Consider the following 23,145-nt stretch of genomic DNA (forward strand, 5'->3'; position numbering starts at 1 on the left):
CTAGAAATTAAACCCAAGTCTCAAGTCGATAAAGTCACTACAGGTCCATGGAAAGTTGTAGCAGGTGCATTTTCATCTGAGCCAGAGATTTTGCTTGATCTCAGACTACTGGAAAACTTGTAGTTTTTCTTTACTTAGGAAGAAAAACACTCCACAAGATGACATGCCAAAATACACAGCTAAGCTGAGTCTAGGAAGTATTTCATATGATGATTAAAATAGAATGGGCAGCGTGCACAAGTGAGAGCTTGCTAACAGTGTCAGGAATGGGAACAGTGTTCCCTATTAACCCCCACTCGCCAACATAAAAACATTTGAAATTTTTGCTCTGTACTAGGTTAAATGCCCACCACCACACAGGGATCGGTTCTGCGTCCGGTTCTGTTCAATATCTTCTCTATGCCATTAGCTAAATCACTGATGAGTACACTTAATAAAGTTTGTGGATGATACCAAGCTTGGAGGGGTTACCAGTGCTTTGGAGGATAGGATTACAATTCAAAATGATCTGGACAAAGTGGAAAAATGGTCTGAAGTAAACAGGATGAAATTCAATAAGGACAAATGCGAAGTACTTCATTTAGGAAGGAACAATCAGTTGCACATGTACAAAATGAGAAATGACTGCCTAGGACAGAGTACTGCAGAAAGGGATCTGGGGGTCATAGTGGATCACAAGCTAAATATGAGTCATCAGTGTAACACTGTTGCAAAAAAGGCAAACAATTCCCCGATGTATTAGCAGGAATGTAGTAAGCAAGACACAAGAAGTAATTCTTCCTCTCTTCTCTGCGCTGATTAGGCCTCCACTGGAGTAGTGTGCCCAGCTCTAGGTGCCACATTTCAGGAAAGATGTGGACAAATTGGAGAAAGTCTAGAGAAGAGCAACAAAAATGATTAAAGGTCTGGAAAACATGATGTATGAGGGAAGATTGAAAAAACTGGGTTTGTTTAGTCTGGAGAAGAGAAGACCGAGAGGGGACACGATAAGTGTTCAAGTACATAAATGGTTGTTACGGGGGGGAGGGGGGGGAGAAATTGTTCTCGTTAATCTGTGAGGACAAGCAGCAATGGGCTTAAATTGCAGCAAGGGAGGTTTAGGTTGGACATTAAGAAAAACTTCCTAATTGTCAGGGTGGTTAAGCACTGGAATAAATTGCCTAGAGAGGTTATGGAATCTCCATCATTGGGGATTTTTAAGAGCAGGTTAGACAAACACCTGTCAGGGATGGTCTAGATAAGACTTAGTCCTGCCTTAAGTGCAGGGGTCTGGACTAGAAGACCTCTCGAGGTCCCTTTCAGATCCCTATACTTCAATGACACTATGATTATTGTAAGGCTTCTTTAGGTTTCCTGCAACCATACCACCTTGTACTGCAATTATGCTAAATCTCAAACTGTGACAGGACAGCAGTTACATGCTAAACATATAAAGCGTTGCAGGAAGTGGTGTTGATGATTCAGTAGGTGATACTCTTCTGGATGACTCAGAAATGGACCTGTGACCAAGTGTGGTATTAGAAGGGTGTGCTGCTTACTGTGTCATCTTTTTTAATGGAAGCAAAATCAAGAACCTGAACACTTGTGGTCTTTAAAGATACCATGACACCTTTTTAAGTGTTGGGATGTAATCCTCAGCCTCCTGGTCAAATTTTAACTGCAATAATTACATTCGACCTTCCTAAATTCCTCTTATTTCAGCTAGTTTTCATATTCACTTGCTGCCTTAAACAGTCATAATAAATTATGTTAAATATCTGACACTTTCACCTGAGTGCAGTAGTGGATGAAAGCGATCTGACTGGAATGTATATGAGTGCTTGCTTCAGATTCTTCAAGATGAAAGGCACAGTTATGAACTTAAGTTCACCGTCAATGAACCTGAAGCATTTGACTCCCATGGGTAGCAGCCTAATAGAAGTGGCAAGAATACAGGATATGGTTATGCTAAAAGAATCCTAAATGTCTTTCTTTGATTAAAAAGGGCATAAATTTCCTATGTGTCTGGAAGACAGTGTCAGATTTTGAATAAAAATACTCCAATTAGGAAAATCATGCTTTCAAAGAACTCTACAGTCAGTGCACACTCAAATCACTAAAGAGTTATCCAGAAGGCTGCCCATTTTCACCAAACTTATTTACATTGCACAGTAAATATATGCAAAAAGAACAGGAGTACTTATGGCACCTTACAGACTAAAATTTATTTGAGCATAAGCTTTCGTGGGCTACAGCCCACTTCATCAGATGCATAGAATGGAACATAAGGTGCCACAAGTACTCCTGTTCTTTTTGCAGATACAAACTAACACGGTTGCTACTCTGAAACCAGTAAATATATGGTGCTCTTCATATAAGACCTGGAGGGCAAGAGACCAACTCCTGAACTGAAGCTTTAGGTCACTCTCCTTTTTATTATCTTCTAACCACCCTACACAGAAACTGGATCATGATCTATACATTCCCCACACTCTGACTCCATCGGCCCCAACCTCTTACCCTAAAAGTTAAATTTAAAATGTTTTTTAGAGGAAAGGTTTTTTAAAATTTTATTTTCTTACAATTCCAGTAAGCAGCAGAAGTGACATTAACCTGGGACTTTAAGGTAGATCAAATAAGGAACCTATAATCAGTCTAGACCTACTTTTTATTTTTAAAGGGAACTGAAAGCTCTCTGAAACAACTTCTCATAGACAATTACTTTATCCCAGACTGGGGAAAGAATATTAAGACAATCCACTAACAGCCAACTAATCCACTTCTCCATCAGACAATGGCGTAATATAGATCTCTTAGCTGAACTGTGGTTCTACTGTATTCAGTGAAACGGAAATATGTAATGTCCTTCTATTTTTTACATTCACTTTAATAAGACTTATCACACAGTACTAATCAAATGCAAGCAAAATGAAGCTACTCAACATACTAAATTTGCAGTTTACTTTTAAAAGCCCAACTGTTTCCGGTTAGATAACCACAAAGATAGTATCAGCAGCCTAAACTCCAAGAGCACCTTTCTCAGTCATCAAGTGAAGTCTCTTTAAAAAGCCTTTCTAATGCCACCTCCATATTCACTAAGAGAAGGAATTTTCAGTGCTCTCACCTGCTCCCAATGATCTATGCTTGCAATTCAAGTTGCAGATGGAAGGAGAGAAACATAGCAGCCTTAGGACTGATGGAGAAAGCCTTGAGGTTTTATACAGGAACATGGCTACTATCTGTATCATCTCAGCAAAACATTTGCATGAAAACTCTATCTCTCTACATACAGCTGGTTACAGACAAAGCCATCACACAGACTGAAGAAATTTAAATGAGACTTTTCTCTGTGCTAGTTCTAGCTACAGGAGATGCAATTTAAAGAAGCTAAGCCAAACTATCATTGTTATTATTCAGTATTAGGAATGAGAGGTCACAGCGGGGCAAAGACAAGAGGGCAGTTACTGCCTGAAATGTCTGAAACCGACACCCACTCTTCAGGGATGAAGTTAATCAGACACTCACTTCTCACTAATAATAGACACTTTGTTAAAAACGTTTAAGTCAAGTCTTTTTTTTCAGGTTTGCAGGTGCTACTTTATTGCCAGTGTTTGAACATTGAACCCTTCCTTTCAATCAACAGACACGAATTGAGAGGTTTCAGAAACAGCAGTAGTAGCAGTTATGAGGAGACCTGTTGGCTGGCTGCTGCCTGGAAGATCCAGTTTTCAGGACTGTCTGAATTGAGCATCTGCAAAGCATAAAAGAAAATTTAAATGATCTAATAACTTTGCAAGCTGCAACTTATTGGGATACCAGGATATTTTGTCTGCATATGGTACAAACAAGTCACTACTAAGTTGCAGAGGCAGTCTTTGTAAAGTGGATTTTTCAATACAGAGCATACCAGAGCAGAGAAAGTAGGGACAATACCAATGACTGGGTTAGTAAGAGTGGAGTAGGCAACATGAACAAGTAAACAAATAGTGGCAAAGGAAACTGGTGAATGACTGTGCTGGAAACCTCAACTTGTCTTATTTACAACACAGGCTAGACAAAGGACTGGAAGACATTGTATTGTGGATGAACTAGATAACTCATCAGCTCTTTTCCACTTCTAATTTTATTATGCAGACGGTGATAGAGAGGGTTCCCTACCCTATATAAAGATGATACTTGAGAATGGCATGTCCTATGGATTAGAGAACACCCTGAGGAAACAACACTGTACTGTCTCACACGGACTTCACAGAACACTAGTACTAGCAGGTCATAGGGCCTATTACTCAATATTCTTTTTTTCAGCTGCATCCTGGAAGGGCGTGGGTTATATAAATATTGGCACGGGCATGGAAACATGATGAGCCTCACAGCCTGTCATTAGGTGTGAAATTGCACAGCAAATCTATTCATTTAACAGATTTACTCTTTAGCAGGCATTTGTTTTCAAAGGAATGCATATGGCCTAACTTTATAAATTAATACCTACGGTGCCTTGTTCATTTCCTAGGATTCTCTGCCTTAACAAGTCCTGTAGCAGTTCTAAATTACATATGTCTGACAGTTAAAGTGTCTGCTTTACCCTCTCCCTCTAGGACAGTGGTCCCCAACCTTTTTGTGGCCAGTAGCACATTCACATTTTCAGAAGAGTGTGGTGGGTGCCAACAGTTTTTCAAGGCTTATTTTGTATATTTAATATAACATAATATATGAATCCAGAGAGAAGCCACGAGCACAGAGAACACCAGCGCCCACAGCCTGCAGCCCCGGAGTTCTCTGTCCCCGGCAGGCGCGGGGCTGCGACTTCTCTCTGGCTTAAGCCGCAGCCCCGCACCTGCCAGGGACAGAACACCGGCTCCCACAGCCTGCAGCTCTGGAGTTCTCTGTCCCCGTCAGGAGCGGGGCCGCAGCTTGTCTCCCCTGCTAGACACTAGGCGTGCCCCGCGCCTGCTGGGAACAGAGAACACCGCGCTCGCAGCCTGAGTTCTCTGTCCCCGGCAGGCGCGGGACGGCGACTTCTCTCCCCTGCTGGAGAGTTTTAACAACAGTTTAGGCTTGCGAAGGTCTCACTTAACACCACAAAAGTCAAAAAACTCTAAAGGCTCCATCCAAAATCACCCCAATGAGTGAACATGCCAGATAATACATTATTTAATTATCTGGAAAAAAGGGTGAATGTTGAGGTGGTAAAGCTTGTGGCTGATACAAAATTTAAGCTACTCAAAACTAGAGAAAACAGAGGAACTTCAGAGTGACCTATCAAACATAGGTGAATGGACAGCATAATGGCAGATTAAATTCAATGTTTACAAATGCAAGGCATATTTTGAATCACTCCGATACATACAGTAACTCATCACTTAACATTGTAATTATGTTCCTGAAAAATGCGACTTTATGTGAAATGATGTTAAGCAAATCCAATTTCCCCATAAGAATTAATGTAAATGGGAAGGGGTTAGGTTCTGGGGAAATTTTTTTTTTTTTGCCAGACAAAAGGCATTATATACATTTTAACCAAGCAATTTAATACAGGTATAAGTTTTAAACAATTTTAAAGAAACAAATTTAATACTACAATCATCACTGCTGAGTATGAAGCTTGGTTGAGGTGGTGGAGTCAGAGAGTGGAAGAGGATGGATTGTCCGGCTGCTCCTCTTGCTGTTCTTGCAAGCACAGGCACTGACTTTGCTGAGGGCAGGGGGCTCAACCCTCAGCCCATCCACTCCACCTCTTCCCTCAAGCCCCCACCCTTGACCAGCTCTTCTCCCCCCCACCTTCTCCCCCTTTACTTCGCATGCTGTGTCCTCGCTCCTCCCGCCCCCATCTCCTAAACACCACAAGCCAGTTGATTGCCGCGGGCAGGAGGTGGGGGGAGGAGGAGGAAGGTGCCAATCCATGGGGTCTGCCAGTGGGCGGGGGGCGCTGGGGTGGCGTAGGGAGGCTGCCAGCTGTGGCGAAAGCAGGCAGCCAAATAACGTAATAGTGGAGCACTGCATAACTTTAAATTAGCAGGTTCCCTAACTGATCAGCAACGTAACAATGAAACAACGTTAACCACGATGACTAAGTGAGGAGTTAGTGAACTTAGAACCTAGCTACAGTAACTACTCAGTTAGTAAACTTATTATAGACTGCTCAATCAAAATGTCTGTTCAACTCATAGCAGCAGTCTAACAAACAAAAGCATTTTTATATATAAAGAGTAAGTCAGAAAACGTGCTACAAATATTAAATGTGACATTATACAAATTAATGGTATTTCATCAGCTGAAATACTGTGTTCAGTTCTGAGCATACTACTGCCAAATAAAAGGGGTGCAAGGAAGGGTGATGAAAATGATTAGATAATCATAGAAAGACTTCCATATGGCGAAGAGATTAAAAAGTTTAGAACTGTTTACTTTACAAAAAAGATAAATAAGGGGGGACATAATAGAGGATAAAAAGAGATGAACAGAACGGAACACACAGGTGGTCTTCAACTTTTGACCTTAACAAATGTAATCTTGTCCCACTTATATCCATTCAAAACAATGCTGAAAAGATAATTTTCTTGTTCATCACTTTGACCTTATCAGCCCTCTCTGAATCCCTCCAACTGGCTTCTCCTTCTCCATTGCAACAAACACAAAAGGCCATCTTCACTTTCAGGGTTTTTCATGGCCCAACACCACACTACCTACCAGTTCATACTATCAAGATGTCAACTCCTGCCTCTGCTCCACCAATGATACCAGTCTTCATTGCCTATTTGTTAAATTTTCAAACAAACACCTTTGTGTTTTCTCCCTCAGGCATGGGAAAAGCTCCCATAAACATCCATTAAGCCATCTCATTTTCCTCTGTCAAATCTCTCCCTACAACTCTCCTTTGCCATGATCCCTGCAAAAAAAAAAAACAAAAAAAAACCCACCACCTTAACAACGGTTAGGTCCCCAATGTCCCAAGACCACTATCCTATCAGTAATGTTGTTTCATTGCGATCTTTTTGTCTGCATTCACCTATTGTCGCTTGTCTTAGACTGTAAGCTCTTTTGGCTTACATCATCTTTTTGTTTTACGTTTGTACAACGGGTTCCTGGTCCATGACCACGGCTCCTACGTCCTGTTAGTGCTACCACAATAATGAATAATGATGAATAGGTTGGGCATTCCTATACCCTGTCGCAAAACACAAGAACAAATGGACAATTAAACTGGAAGGGCAATGAATTTAGAACCGATAAAAAGGAAATTGTGCTTCATTTAAAAAAAACACAACCCATGGAAGTAAGTGGAGCTCAGAGCAAGGTCAGATGCAGAAAAGGATTAGACATTTACGTGGATAAGAACATCCAGTTACCTAGGATAGGATTTAGAAACCCTAAGGTTTCTGGGCATGCAACCACCACTAACTGACAGCATAAGAAAGGTTGCTCAACAGGTATAGTGTTCCATACTTCAGATATCACAGAGGTAGTCGTGTTAATCTGGATCTGTAAAAAGCGACAGAGTCCTGTGGCACCTTATAGACTAACAGAAGTATTGGAGCATAAGCTTTCATGGCTGAATACCCACTTTGTCAGAAGCATACTTGTCCACTACGAGGTGTCTTGCACTGTTTGACGCATCTACTACTGGTTACACTTAAAGACTAGATATTGAACTGGGCCACTGATGCGATCTGGAATGGACGTTCCTGTATACATGCATACAAGACTACCAATTTTATGTGCGCCAATTCCTCTTTGTGGGATCAGTTTGGACGATAACCTTTGAAATTTGGCCCACATCAACCCATTTCACAATTAGATGGCTTTTTAAATAAAGGACATTTCTCATAGAATTTCCCTTTAACAAGTTAACACACTCAACTCATAATGACCAGGAATTTGTTGAGGGGAAGGAAAAAACATAAGCTCATAATTGTTGAGGGTGGGAAAATAACTCTTTAAAAAAATTCTTTTTTTAAAAATCCGGAGTTCAGAGTGTACCTTGGGACTGGGAGGTATTTGAATTACTGCTGAAAGCAACAAGCACACAGTGGTTTCGTCTCAGAGGGGATTTCATAGTCAAGTGGCAACTACTGTGTTTTCTAAAACAAACTGGGATATGTTTTATATTCAGAGAGCAAAGAAGAAGATTCAGTGTAAATTCTTCCATTGTGGTGATTAGTGCATATTGTCGCTGGGAGCTTTTAGGAAACGTAAGTAAGATTTCTGCAAAGAAAACAAAACCCGTCAGCAGTTTAGTCAGGTTTTGCGGGCTTCATCCGCTCCACTATGGGCAGGTTTACACTTAAAATGCTGCAGCAGTGCAGCTGCACCGCTGTAGCGCTTAAGTGAAGATGCTCCTACACTGACGGGAGACCTTCTCCCATCAGCGTAGGTAATCCGCCTCTCCGAGAGGCAGGAGTTATGTAGGTGGGAGAAGCTCTCCTGCCGACATAGTGCTGTGTACACACCAGGGGTTAGGTCGGTATAACGACATCGCTCAAAGGTGTGAATTTTTCACGCCCCAACTGATGCAGTTATACCAATATAAATCTGTAGTGTAGATCTGGCCTATATCACTCATTTCTTCAGCACTACAGAGTAGTTCACTGTCTCCCCTCCATAGCTAGTGCTCAGACTGTTTCTTATGGAACTGGTCAATCAAACATCCACATGTAGAGGAACAGCTGCAGTAGCCAAGTGACTCATGCTGCAGTAATGTGGGTGGGAAATAGTCCAATGCCCGTCTTCTAAGGACAGACTGCCTTTTATGGTATTTTTAGAGTGAAAGCTGATAAAGTAGCTTGTAGCATTTTGTCTTTTGTCCTACACGGGCTTTAAAGAAAGCAGAATATGTTTTTCAAGATACAGTGCATCGCTGGAGAGTCTGCATAGGCCACGATAAAGCAAACAGCATATTCCAGTTCCACCACTGCAGGAGCCTGATGGATTGTAAATACTACTGTAAGATCATGATGTAACAGTAGTGCAAAGGCAGCCCATGAGACAAGCACCTGGAGAAGTCACCACTTGACACTACCAGAATCAAATTCAAGCCTCTAGCTCAGTTAAGTTTTTGACTTGTTTAAAGTCTCCAAGATCAAATTTTTACATCTTTTCTTTCAGGTTTCATAAGCTTCCATCCTTCCACAAACTCCTAGCTCCATGCCTGATAGGGGAGAAAATGAGCACAAGAAAATTATTTAACAGAACAGAAGAAACTATTTCACACAGCTCTCCAGTGACGGAAAGAGCCGGCAGTGACAAGGAGCTCTGGGAATTACCTGGATCTAGTGCTACTCAGAGGAGGAAAGGGGCCCAAACACGAAGGTGGAGGAGGAAGACCAAATACTGGGCTAGACGGACCATTGGTCTGACCCAGTATTGCCACCCTCATGTTAGTGAAATGTAAGAAAGCAGCTGATCACATAAGCCCTTACTCCTCAAGGTTTATGGCCAACAGAATCCATTGCCCTCAAACGATTTCCTGGTAAGTTGCCACTTTCTGACATGGCAAAGCCACCATTTTGAACTACTCTACAGTGTCAGGTTACACACAAACTGAAGTGCACATGTGTGTGATTTAAAAGGCATCTCAAAACTTTACTGCATGTAGACACCAGATGAAAAAATAAATCCAGGTTTTACTGCTCACGCTGCAGTGCATGGAGCTACTGTGCAACATACAGTGCTTTCTGGGGAGACCATCTCCTCCTTCCATCATGGGAGCAATATGCCTCTGTTGGACAGGATATAAGCACTTCTTGATTTCTCACGACTCCCAGTCATAACTCCAAGTAATAGCTGAATTTGGTACTTTTAAAGCTACACAAAGTAAAGAGAAATACTGCAGAGAACACACTGCAGGTGCACAACATTTCCAGAAGCATATCTCAAGAAAGTACTTTGTTTACAGCTGCCTTTTTTACTTAAAAGTAACTAAGAGGGATCAAGGGAAGAAATAGTTCTCTGCAATTTTTAACGGTTGTGGCGTGATGACTAATAAATGCACAGAGAAGTCACAGACATCTAAAGACCAAAGCATTGCCATTAATTTTAAAAAGCACTTTTTCTTTTAAATTCCCCAGGGCATAGCCCAAGGAGTCAACCTATCTCTGGGAACAGCTGAGTGGTGGCCTAGGCTTTAGGTAAGCCACTCCACAGGTTTCAACACTCATTGCCTACAAGTCCCGCTGCAAAGAACACGAGACAGAGCTGCCCAACCTGTGGAACTCCTTTCCCAGAGGATGTTGTGACAGCTAAGACTATAACAAGGTTCAAAAAAGAACTAGATAAATTCATGGAGGATAGGTCCATCAATGTGTATTAGCCAGGATGGGCACAGATGGTGTCCCTAGCCTCTGTTTGCCAGAAGCTGGGAATGGGTGACAGGGGATGGATCACTTGATGATTACCTGTTTATTCCCTCTGGGGCACCTGGCATTGGCCACTGTCAAAAGACAGGATACTGGACTAGATGGACCTTTGGTCTGACTCAGTATAGACATTCTTATGTTCTTGTGCCCAGCAGTCTCAGGTCATGTCTAGTGTGGGTGAAAATCAAGCCGAGTTTTGTAGGAGTTATGTTTTAGCTAGCACTACACAACTGACTGAATAGCTTGGAGGCTTGCCAGAGAGACAAAGCTTCTGAACAAAAGCAGACCTTTCAAAAAAGTGTAAAGCTAATGAAAGTTAAAAAAAAATCCTTGATGGTGAGCCAACATATTACTCTTGGCACAGGAATCTATAACATCTGCTAAACACAGTAATCCCCAAAAGATGCCCCGTGGAGGGTTTCCAAAGGCACTGTACAGCATGACTTTGTATGTACAGTCTATGGTTTCCCTGAAAGGTTCCAAATGAAAATTTCTTCCTCTGATCCTCAAGTCCAAGACAGCTTTTAAACCAGCACGTGGCTGGCGCATGTTAGAATTCCTAATGCTTCACACTATGGATGATTTTTCTCCATGTAATCTCAAGCAAGCCATCTGATAGCTGCTGCTTTTAAACCCCTCAAGGTGATAAGCAGAACTTTCTTATTTCCAATATAACTACTATGATGGGATGATACTCTCTCTCCAGGGTGCTACAGGAAAGCTCATGTCCCTCTTTGGTGTTCAATTCCCCAGCCATGTCCAAAGGCTACTTACCAATCCCCTCTTGGACTTTTGTGTTACCCTTGTCTTAGCTTGACAGCAACGTCCATAGACTGCAAGATTCCTTGGGCAGGGACCTTCTCTCCTTGCTGTCTAAAGAGGAGAAGAGACTTCAGGGTGTTATAAAAATTAATACTACCTAACTGGTCTGGAATGAAGTAGAGAAAGACTGAATTTCAAACTTGTACATCAACATCCTTTCTGGTGAGATGGCTGATTGAATTTACAGTATTATGGTCAGGAAAAATGACTGTAAAAAAGACACCTTCTTACTCAATGTATAGAGCATGCTCTCTGCAGGCCAAATTCTCCCCTTCTCATTCAATGGGAGCAATGTGGACATGTGAAGGCAAAATCTGGCCATATGTGCCACTGGTTCATATCTAATTACTAATTTATGGTTAATCCTAAAGAGCCAAGGCAGTCATAGAAGAGCAAGGTAGATTCTATTCAGCCTCTTGCATTGTAAAGAACATGGTCAATTAAGTTCCAGTTCCAGAATCTCTCTAACTGGTGATGGTCTAAGGGGTTCTCAAACTGGGGGCCGTGACCTGTCAGCCTCCACCCCAAACCCAGCTTTGCCTCCAGCATTTATAATAGAGTTAAATATAAAAAAAAAGTGTTTTTAATTTATAAGAGGCGGTGACACCCAGAGGATTGCTGTGTGAAAGGGGTCACCACAACAGAAGTATGAGAACCACTGGTCTAAGACAGAACAAACTGATTTTTTTAAAACCCTGCTTGAGCAGGACTAGCAAATTTGATCTAGAAGTCGTTCAGGGACCACACACAACACTCAAGATGTCTTTTTAACTACCAGTTTTATGACAAACTATATCCAATAAAACACAATCCATTGAAAGCTCATGCACAATACAGGCCCTTCACAGGGCACCCTAAGTCTCGGGGTACAGAACTGTACAACAAGGAATCACCTGTATTCCATCTTTATCCTCAGGAACGTGTCACTGGTTTGTTCAGTCTCTCCTTGAGGACAATATGAAATTAGGAAGCAGTTGACTTGTCCAGATACCCATAAAATAATAATGGAGTTTGGTTGCTATGACCATACAGTACTAGAATTCTGGTTTGCTATGAGGCCACAGAATGCTGCCTTATGAAACAAGCCTACATGATCAAACGTTATAGGATTATTCTCTAATACTTGAGTTGTGCTGCTCAGTCAGTCAAATAACGTGAACATTTGATGTTAAAATATGACACAAGTTGGAAGCTTTTTCAATCCTGGGCACCAGGAAGTTGATTTCTTGGCAAGCTCAGGAGTTTCAGCCACCAATTTCTGTACAATACAAGCTCTTAATTGTTTTAAAAATAGTAAATTTCTAGCCTTTGTGACTGCAAAGAAAGCCTTCAAATGCAAAACAATACAGCGCACAGCAGCCACAGATCCAACCTCTCCGCTGCAGCTCTGAATGAAGTTAGCAAGAGGCAAGAAGCTGTCTACACTAGTGCTTCCGTTGGTACAACTTTTGTTGTCAGGAGTGTGGGAGAAAAAAACAAACACCCCTGACTGACAAATTACACCAACAGAAGCGCCAGTTTCCTGCCAACATAGCTACCGCTGCTCTTTGGGGGTTGTTTAATTATGTCGACGAGAGAGCTCTCTCCCACATCAGCATAGAGCTATTTAGAACACTTTAGGCAACAGTAGAAGTTAATTTCATGCTACTCTTTGGAAAATGCAAAAAGCAGTAACAGACATGGTAATGGAATGATGGGGAAAGGCCTCCCCAGAAAAAGTAACCGGGAGAGGCAAAGGAGACCTGCCCCCACACAACAGCCATGAGGCTCTGGGTATAAGCTTCAATCCATCAGGTATTTACTAGCCAGCTGACAACACAGAGACAGAGGGTGAAATCCTGGTTCCATTGAAATGAAAGAGCTTTGCCATAGACTTCAGTGGAGCCAGGATGTCACTCACTGCTTTCAAAGAGGACCCAGAAACAGCACTTCAGTAGAAATCACAAGAGAGCTAGGTAAGGGCGTCTGTGTGTTTGTCTGGCTAAGGAGCTGAGCATCTCACAAGGGTGTTGCTCCTGGACCTTCCTGCTCACCTTTTCATCATTTCTCCTCCTCCATATTTACTACCTCTGATTTATAGCTTTAGATTTGTAGCTAGTTTCTGGTAATGTTCTTGAAGTCCTATTTACACCATTGGGGGTCCAATGATGGAAAATACTGATCCTCTAGCCACTAAAAAGCTAGGGATTAGACCTAGTGCTATGAACAATATAATCCAATAAACTGTATTTCAAACCATCTGCAGACAATGCATTACTCATCATGAAACAACACTGGTTTAAAAGAGACAAGAGCCTGCAAGCAAAACAGACACACACCATACGGAGACAGTGGGCCATTTACATCAACTCACAAAATCCTTAAAGATAACAAGAATGTTAATCTATCATTTTGGCTATGAGAAATGAAGGAAGAGGCAGAAGAACATAACACTGGGAGGTGGGTAAACAAACTGCCTGTCATCTTTTATAACAAAAACTAGGAGAAATGCCCAGCTGTAGTCAGAGTTAATGAGCTGTTACCTACATCGTTCCTCCATGAGACTGCAGCTTTAGGCTAATGAAGCAGCTTGCTCTTGGCATGATGGCAGGCCCCTCACGTTGGCATCTAAGGAGAGCAGCTCTGGCACCGGAAGTAATGTATTGCTATAATTAATTACTAAACTGTGCTTGTGTACAGTAGATTGCCAATAGACAGATTATGGCAGTCACCAAATGCAGATTGCTCATTTGAGACATTAGTGCATTGTTGGTATTCCACAGGAAGAATTTATTTTGCTTGTCACTGACTGCGCCTGACACGATCTAACCTAATTTAAGCGTCTTTATAGTCATCTGGTTAAAATGAATCAGTCTGCAAATTATATTTCATTTTGAGATTTAAAAAAACCTTCCAACTAACAAGTCAGTGGGGTAGGTTCTCTCTCAGTAATTAAAATTTTTCATATAACGCAGACAGCTATTCAGCACAAAGAAACGTAACAGGAATTGACTAGATTTTCTACAGCTGAAGACTGCAACTGTCACTGCACTGATACACTCTGGAACCCTTTAGCCAGCAGCAGTCAATGTAAATCAATGCATCCCTAGCTTTTAAGGGCATGGATCAGTAAGAAAATTTTGGGCCAGAAGATTATCAGAAAGGTCTCCTGTCACAGTGCTACTGGTTTGGGTTTTTTGTTTTCATTTTGCTCCTCTGATACAAGCAGGGCCGGCTCTAGATTTTTTGCCGCCTCAAGCAAAAACATTTTTGGCTGCCCCCCACCCCAGCCCTGGGCTCCCCCCTGCACCCCCTGCCACCCCAGCGCTGGGCTCCCTCCTTTCCCCCGCACCAGTGTCCTCCCCCCACGTGCACTCCCCTGTCACCCCAGCCCTGGGCTCTCCCCCCAACCTGCACCCTCCTGCTGTCCCAGCCCTGGGTCACTGGTAACTTGCTCCCAGGGCAGGGCATTCAGCAGGAATTTTGGATGTGCACAGAACACAGACAGGATTTGTTCCCATATGGTTACAGAACTGCAGTAAAGTGGAACAATTTTCAGCTTGTGAGATTGGAAGATATCTGGATGCATATTATAAGACTGTCCTACATAAATGAGGAAAAGTTGAGATGCCTTTATTAGTCTTTTGTTCCACTCTTTGTTTCTATGGGGAATTTGCCAATGCAATATTACTGTCTTCCTTTTAAACAAATAAAACTTAAAAAAAAAAAAAAAAAGCTGTTGAAAATAGCAATTCCGGTCCTAAAAACCACTGGAAGCATTTCTTGATTCTTCATTTCTTATCCTACTTTTTCTACAGCAAGTTACAGTGGATCAGTATATTTGATTTGGGAGAAATGAAGTAACAGCTGCCCAAATTGAGCTTGAGTACTCCTGAATTTTGAGGGTGTTCAAATCTGGAAGGCAGGTGCTAGATTCCCTTTCTGAATATTAGCTAAATCTGGAAAGGAAAAGTCAATTTCTGCTTCCATGGCTCAGACATGGAAATCCTCCTACGTGCCTGGTACTGTATCTAAAGCTGCCGAAATCCCCTAGCAGAGCCTCCCCTCCCTTACTTTTCATTTTAAATTCTAGTGGGATCCATGTACCACCCTTGCTAGGCTTCAGATAGAGAGGAGCACTGTCCATTTAGTCCACCCAATTCCTTCTTTGTGGGCTGCAAGGGGAGGTCACACCAGTATTCCAAATGCAGTCTGGGGAAGTCTTCTGAAGGGGACATCTGGGGTAAAGCCTTCTACTCCTTGGGCACACTTGTTCCCCATTCACAGTGCCACCCCTTTCGACTCGCAGTATGGCTCAGCTACCTCACTCCCTACCCCTCCCTTTCCTGTTGATAGCGGCCAAGGGATTGCTGGGAAATGTAGTTCTTTCCCTGCTCCAGGGCTGGCTCTATAGGCAGGGAGCTAGGCAAGGAACTACAGCTCCCAGGGTCCCATGGGTTCTCAGCTCCCATGCTCGATCCCCAGCTGCTCTGCGGCTCCGCTTCTGCAGGGTTGTGAGAGGGGAGGAAGTGAGTTTAAAAAAAACAACCAAAAAAAAAAAAGGATGGCCAAAATGACGCCCCCTGGAAATGTGCCACCCCAAGAACCTGCTTGTTTTGCTGGTGCCTAGAGCTGGCCCTGGATACAAATATTGACCTAATCCATGTTCTTCAACTTTCCATGTACTATGAGTGCTAAAGATGCTTTTGCACCATCCTCTGCAATAGTCTGTATAAAAAGCATGGTAACTAGGACACTAGACTCTGTTGCACTTGAAAGGCACTATTCCCATTTTTCTCAACAGGCTCTCTCTCAAGACCCAAGAAAATAACTCTTTGGAAATATAAATAAAAAAATTACCCACTTCAATGCCACATCTGCCACAAGAGCTGTAATACAAGCGTTGGGGTATGACTATACAGAGTGAAGAGCAAGCAATTTTAGGGGATATGAAAAAATACTACCATAGGCCCTAGATAGATCCTACAATTCAGGAATACGCAAAACTCCTCTTAAAATAAGTGATAGCTGAGTGCATAACAATTGCAGCACTGTGTCCAGAGAATTTACACCACATTTTATACCCTCTGACATGATTTGAAACTCAGCCTTGGCTCCTATTATGAATCACCCAGTTATTTTATTACAAGTTACTCAGAAGTGTTCAGATGTAGAGAGGAGTGAGAGTTTAAAAGACAATACCCTTAAAGTCACGATACAGGTTTATTTAGGGGTTAATGGGTGCTGGTGGTTTGTTTGGATTTGTTTTTTTGGGTTTGGTTTTGTTAAGTCTTAGGCTTTGGCTACACTTGCACTTCAAAGACCTATTTAAAAAGGGACACCGTCCAGGCTGGGAAGCCCATAACTTGTTCTTTAAAAAGAGAAGTTGGGAGTTCAGTATTTATTAGAAGTCCAAACGCAATCAATTGTGCAACCACAGAAAAATACTAAGTACTTAAACATTACCTAATGCATATAACACCCCATTATAGTCTATCCAAAGCCCAATGTTTTCCACTATACCACCACCACCAAAGAAATTAACCACTGCTGCAGAATTGCATTTCAGAATCTCAATTTTGATTTTTTTAAATTAGCTTTTTAGCCTTGTTGAATGCAAAGAAAACCTGTAAAATGTACAAATGTAAAAAACTTTTAAACCAAGCCCTGTCTTTAAAGGGTTTCCCTACACTGCAATTTTTTGCACCCACGTAGCTACACCGATGTTTTACTAGTGCGAACACATTACACTGGTGTAAAAAGTGACTGGAAACAGTGGTGTGCATCAACAGTAGTAGCCAGCATCAATACAGCTACACTGGTGCAAAAAACAGGGGGGAAAAACAACCACAAAAACACACACCAGCTTAGACAAGCCCTAGATCTGCAACAAGACAGCCTGAAGTGATAGCTCTGATGTGTGAACTATCCCAACTCATTTCTTGCACCATCTTCTGAAGCATCTACAGTGGAGCACTTTTAGTATATGTCTCCACTGCAAAGTGTGTGTGTGGGGGGGGGGGGGTGTTTGTAGGGCAGGTGGGCATACCCATGCTTGCTTTTAATTTAGCTCACAGAGGTAACAAAAGCAGTGAAGATGTGGCAGCACATATCCTTACACACAAGACAGATGAATCATTAGTCCCATCTAACATGACAATTCCTATGCTCCTGCAAACACTTAAGACCACTTAAAATGGTGGTTATGCTGTAGAAGCCACAGAGAGGATCAAAATCTCCATTCCAATGCACTTACACTGGCAGCAAAGGCAACTTAATTTCAGGCTTGTTTATACAAAGCTGCATCCGTTTAAATTAGGGTGTGATGTGTAACTGGTGCAAACGGCTGTGTGGGTACATTTCCATTTAAACAAGGCTTATTTGGTATGTCTTAAATAGATTAGGAACGGGTTTAAACTAAACCAAAATAAGCCTTGTTCAAAATGGGAATGTACCCACACAGCCTTTAGCACCAATTTCACATCATACACACACACACTCTTAAATTGCAGTAAGTGTCCACACACAATTTTCTGCCAGTTTAACTAACGTCAGTGCAAGTTTGTGAGTGCATAAGGTAACAGTGCTAACTACTGCACTCTCAATATTACTAGAGGGGAAAGTAAGGCACAGAAAGCTTAACTAATGTACCCAAGGGGTGTCTCAGTCCATCAGTCAAAGATGGAAGGATTCTAGCAGTTTGGACTCCAAACCTCCGTTCCCACCATTAGAAAACACTACTTTCCCACAAAAACCAATCATTAGACAACAGATAAGCTATACAGGTCACTGTATTAATGAATGCTGTTTCAACATGCATAACAAACAAAAAATACCAAAATTTGTGTCCTTTTGGTCTAACATCCACAATCATAACAGATGACTACTATGCGAGTCATAGATGTCTCTGAAGTTCTTGTGGGAACACGCAGGATGTGGGTAACAGTAGGATTAGGATTTCCATTATGTCATTACTTTGTCCAACTACTGAGATAATGAAAGCTAAACACAGCTCAGACAGTACAGGGAAGAACTCAGCATTTGAATTCTTCCTTTTGCTGATCAACAAGCTACTCCTGCATTTTGTTTTTCTGTTTAAAAACGGGGGGGAAGGGAGGGGAATTTCTGTAAGGCAGGCACAAAGTCATCTTCCTTAAGTCAGCCTGCTGTGGAAAAGAAGCCAAAAATGGGGTGAATTAAGGACAGGATGTCATCACTGAACTTTGAATTTCCTGGCTTCTCTTATCTTATATCATCATCTGCAGTGTTATTTTAACGCAGGAGGAGGAGAAAAGGGATTTTTATTTTCTTTACAATTAAAAAATGTTTTGGGAAAGTTCTTATAACTCTCATTTCTCAGCAATGTGCTAGCCTGTAAGGTCAATATGTAATGACTTTTCTTATTAAAAAAGGCAAAATTTATTGCATAAACTGGAACTGGAAGAGCAGGCATATCATTACCTACAATAGTACAAATAGCTTCTCTGTACTAAACAGGCTTATATAGAGGTTGCACTCCTGCTGATAGAGACACCATCGAAGAATACGAAGACATAAAAAAAATTGTTGTTTCACAAGAAGGCACCAAATTGTTTAACAATATACGTTTATTATAATAACTGCAAAGCTTTGTTCCAAAGTGCAAAGTAACTTCCATTTTGCAGAATTATACAAACTATATTTAGTGGCCTATGTGTCCCTGTTCCCAATGGACAGGTGCAAGTACATCACAAAAACCACAACCAGAATCCTTGCTAACAGTCTCAACAGAAAGGCGAAGGCATCTGGAAGCTCAACTGCCCTACTTACCCTAGAGGTAGCCCTTCAGGGTCCAGGTAGAAGTATATTGGCAAGGCGACTGTGTAGGAATTTCACACTGCTACTGGTGGACATGTTCTTTGAGTAAATAAAGGATTTCAGTGGCCAGTACTTTTCATCACCATTTCAGTTTCATGAAAGAGTGTGGGCTTTGGTCTGTCCCCCCTGCCCAAAAACCCAGCAGTACTATTCAAATGAAGGAACAGAAAATGCCACTAAGGGTGAAGTCAGTCAATATAACTTACCTCTGCTACTGTACTATTTTGGAGGCAGAAATTGGAATTTCCAGGGTCCTATTCCTCAATGGTAGTGACCGGCATGATTGACTCTGTTCCTAAAGCAGCAAGGAGACATGGCGAATGAATGGGTACAATCATGACCAGAACAGCTGGCACCCTAAACACTCTGATCCTTATGAGAATGAATAAGACTACTTACCCCCATCCCCCATGATGCACATGAAAACTATTCTTAGTTTAATCACAGGCAACTTCACAAACATTTCAGCAGTTGCCTCCCCTTAGAGCAAGCTGCCCAGGAGCTTACCAAAGCTGGGACCCTTGCCACATTATCTGGCTGCCCCAACAAACAAAATTTTCTGTTTGTAAACACGCCTTGACAGACACTCTAGGAAGCAGAAATATAACACAGTAATTATAACAGCAGACATTACAATGTCACAACATGCAAGGGAGCTGCTAACTGGAGCATTCTGCTATGCCGCTGATTGGTACAGACTCCAACAGACAGGCCGGGAACACAAACTTCTGTGCGGGTCTAGTTCTGAAGTCTGTTCACTTTTTACTCAGGCAAAACTCCCACTGATTTTAATAGATCAGGCCATTGTATTACTCTGAGAATAGCCTGCCTCAAGAATATCAAGAACGTCCACACCTCAGGATGCCCCTCTATCCATGGGGCTGCACTGCTACCAGAGTCACTGGCCCTATACACTGAGTATAATTTTATTATAAGAGGAAAGACGTGGAGATGGGAAGATGGTTGATCAGCAAGGAAAGCCCTGCCTGACAACATTTGGACTACCTTACATAATCAAACACTTGTTTAAAGAGGTTAAAACTCACACACACAAAACACCCTTTGTCAATGCAAAAAGCAGCTCTGGCCACCCCACCTACAACAAGAGAAAATATCCCCCGTTTTGGCTCCATAGAAAGGAATCTTATAGTGATGTCGGAGCTTGCATCCATTCTTTTCTATGAAAGTTCTTATATCGCCCTCACCACCATAGAAGTGCCTTCCACTAGTGCATTAAGCAATGTGTCCAACATCTATCACATGTGGTTTATTCCCTCTCATCTCTCCCCAGGGAGTGTGTTGTGTGCGCTGTGGAGTGTTTTGTTTAGGGAGAGGGTTTTATTTTTTAATGTAAACGATGTTATGTATGTGTTGAAGAAGCTCGCCTTGCACATGAGATGGAAGGTGGTCAAGTTTGTCATGGTCTTTAGCTCTTGTGGAAGTTCATTACACAGTCTTGAACCAGTGCCTGAGAAAGTTCCGTCTCCTGCACAGATGGCAGAAAATTCCATTGTGCCTGAAGAGAAGAGTTATCAACCAGAGTTTTCATCCCGGAGCTCTAGGACACCATTTAGATATCCTCACGCAGACCACAGAGCACCTTGGAAATCAGGACAGACTCTGAACGTGACTCATATTTATGGGAACCAAGTATAGAGAGATGAGGATGGGTTTGATGTGCTTGCGACAACCCACACTGATGATGAGATGTGTTGCAGCCTTCTATACTAGTTGGAATTTAAGGGGTGATGGCTTCATGCCCTAATATGCTGCATATCTTGTAGTTCACATGAGGGAGGTAACACTGGCACATGTAACTGAAGGCAGATTGTTGTCTGCCAGGATGAGGAGTCTCCTAGCCAACCACACAGGAAGAACAGAAAGAGTTACTCATGAATGCAGCTATGCAAGAGTGAGGAATCCAGCAAATACTCTTAAATTACAAACTGAACTGATCAGTTGTGGATTTGTATCTTCAAACAAATGATATTGTACCATGGCTACAAGGCCATTGGACCTCACCTCACCCAAGGAAAAAAACCAAGGACATTTTTCAAGAGAGATAATAGGGATAGAGATGGGGTAATATACTGCTACAAAATAAGAAATGCATGCCTGTCACTGGGTGTAATTCCTTGCAAATTCAGCTCCTTAGCCACAGCTTATCATAGTACTCAAAGTAGCACCTTTAGGTGACACTAAACTTAGCTCTCCTGCTGCTACTAACATGATTTCTGTCCTGTTTTTGGTCCTGAGAGACAGATCTATGCATGTAGTTTGCATTTTCCTTCATTCTACTTGTATAAGTCTTGTTGCCATATTTGTGACACTTTCAAGGCAAATACAACAGGGCTTTGCCAGAAGGCAACAGGTACCCCACAAATGTCTAATAAATTATAAAAATGATCTCAAAGTCCAGTTTTGAACTCTTAAATATGGGCTTCCAAAATCGTAGACCTACATATTTGCACCCTGCCCGCAAAATGCCAGTATACACCATCAGACACATACTAGAACTCCCACACACAAATACAGAGCTCACCAGCCCCACAGAGCCATCATCATTACTCATAATGGCTCAAAGTCATCTGTTTTCCTTTAAAAAATGTCAGCTTTGTTTTTCAATTCCCTTTGCTAAAGTCGATCAGTGTTTGCAATCAGGTGTCCTGTGAAGTTAACTATAGAATCATCCCCTTTCCAAGGAGGGAAGGGAAGGAACTGAAAAAGGGTTCCAGACATACCAAACACGAGTTAGCCAAGCAGACAGTTGTTTTCTTTGGTTAGGCCCAATGCAGCTGACTAACAAACTTGCACAATGCTTCAGACTGATGCTTATATGCTCTTAATTATACCTTGCTGGTATCCTGAATATAGTTTAAGCTTCTTAGGTATAATGATATAGCTAAGATTACTTTACTTCTATATAACAGCCATACTATTATTAGCATTTACCTAGCACTTTTCACCTGAGGATCTTAAAGCACTTTAATTCTACAGTAGACACCCTTTAGTTGCAACATATGCCCTTTTGCTATGTTGCTCCTAAGTAACTGTTGCTGATATGGGGAATGTCATCTGACCAAAGGTGTATGGAAAGCTAAAGGTGTTTCAGAAGGGGTGGGGAGCAACATTGTAGGGGGAAGTGGGGCAGGGGAACCCTGGGTTTGGCAGGGAGCCCCCAGTCAGCAAAATGGGTGAGCAAACCCAGCTGCCGGGGACAGGCTGAGGATGTTCCCGTTGGCAGCTTCATGTTCCACCCTGGCAAGGGCTGGATGGCTGGGGAGGGCACCATGCAATGCAGGAGGGAATGGCTCCTAGCACAGACAGCAGATATGGGAGGGTGGGGTGGGGGGGAAAGGAGGACAGGTCAGTGCCATGGGGAAGGGGATCCCCCGACCCCCCACTGCAAACACACCCACACCCCGCCACATACAACCGAGATAGAGGGGAAGTTTGGGGCGTGTGCACGCACCTGTCCGCCCATCTATCCATCCCCTTGATACTTCCCACAGCAAAACAGCAGATCCCCTCCCCTCTCCCGGACCTGCAAGCCAGATGCTGAGGATAGGAGGAAGAAACCTTCCAGTCGTGCCTCTGCTGCTCCCCTGACCCCAGCTTCCTCCCACTCCCTGCAAAATCCCTCTCTTCCGCATCCTCCCTCCCAAACTCCCCCCCCTACACATACTCTCCACGCAGGCTCTGTCAGGCAGGGCAAGTGGATGGGGCTGTGTGGCCTGGAGCTGCACTGAAGGACCAGGGTCGGGAGGGAGTGGAAAGATGCAGTTTGTGGAGGCAACACCCTTACCCACACACCCCAATCTCTGCCCCGTATGTAATATCACAACCTCACAAATGTTGCTCTGATGCAGCAGCTGTGTTGCTGTTACCGAGTGGACAATTCACGAGAGTGAAAGAGTTCCCAGGGGAAATGTTGCTCATAAGAGGCAGTTGCTCTTACAAGGTGTTCCTGCAAACAAGCATCTACTGTAATTGATATTGTCTCCCAATACCTGCAAGGAGGAGGATTGGTAACCCTGAAGAAACCCAATCTGAAAGGAAAGCCAGGACAATCAGGAAAAGATTTCCAACAACAGCTGTCCCCTAAATTGATCATTTGATGTTTTAAAGACACATTAGTTGAATACATATTACTTGG

General features: G+C 42.5%; 1 protein-coding gene across 6 annotated transcripts in view; it reads right to left on the minus strand.

The window, feature by feature from the left end:
• Positions 1-23,145, minus strand: part of LOC120404491 — a 183,976-nt gene that overhangs the window by 108,292 nt on the left and 52,539 nt on the right. For 2 of the 6 annotated variants that reach the window (XM_039537173.1, XM_039537174.1), the window contains exons 2-3: positions 19,196-19,284; positions 11,106-11,204 (exon numbers count right to left, since the gene is read on the minus strand). The exons of 1 other annotated variant lie outside the window; for it this stretch is intronic. The gene's annotated coding sequence lies outside the window, so the exon portion shown is untranslated. Of the gene's footprint in view, positions 1-11,105; positions 11,205-11,384; positions 11,539-12,046; positions 12,143-19,195; positions 19,285-23,145 lie in introns of those variants that run through there. 3 more of the 6 variants (XM_039537178.1, XM_039537177.1, XM_039537175.1) reach the window with 3 other exon arrangements.

Source organism: Mauremys reevesii, linkage group 4 (genome assembly GCF_016161935.1).
Source record: "Mauremys reevesii isolate NIE-2019 linkage group 4, ASM1616193v1, whole genome shotgun sequence".
In the NCBI taxonomy this organism is placed as follows: domain Eukaryota; kingdom Metazoa; phylum Chordata; order Testudines; family Geoemydidae; genus Mauremys; species Mauremys reevesii.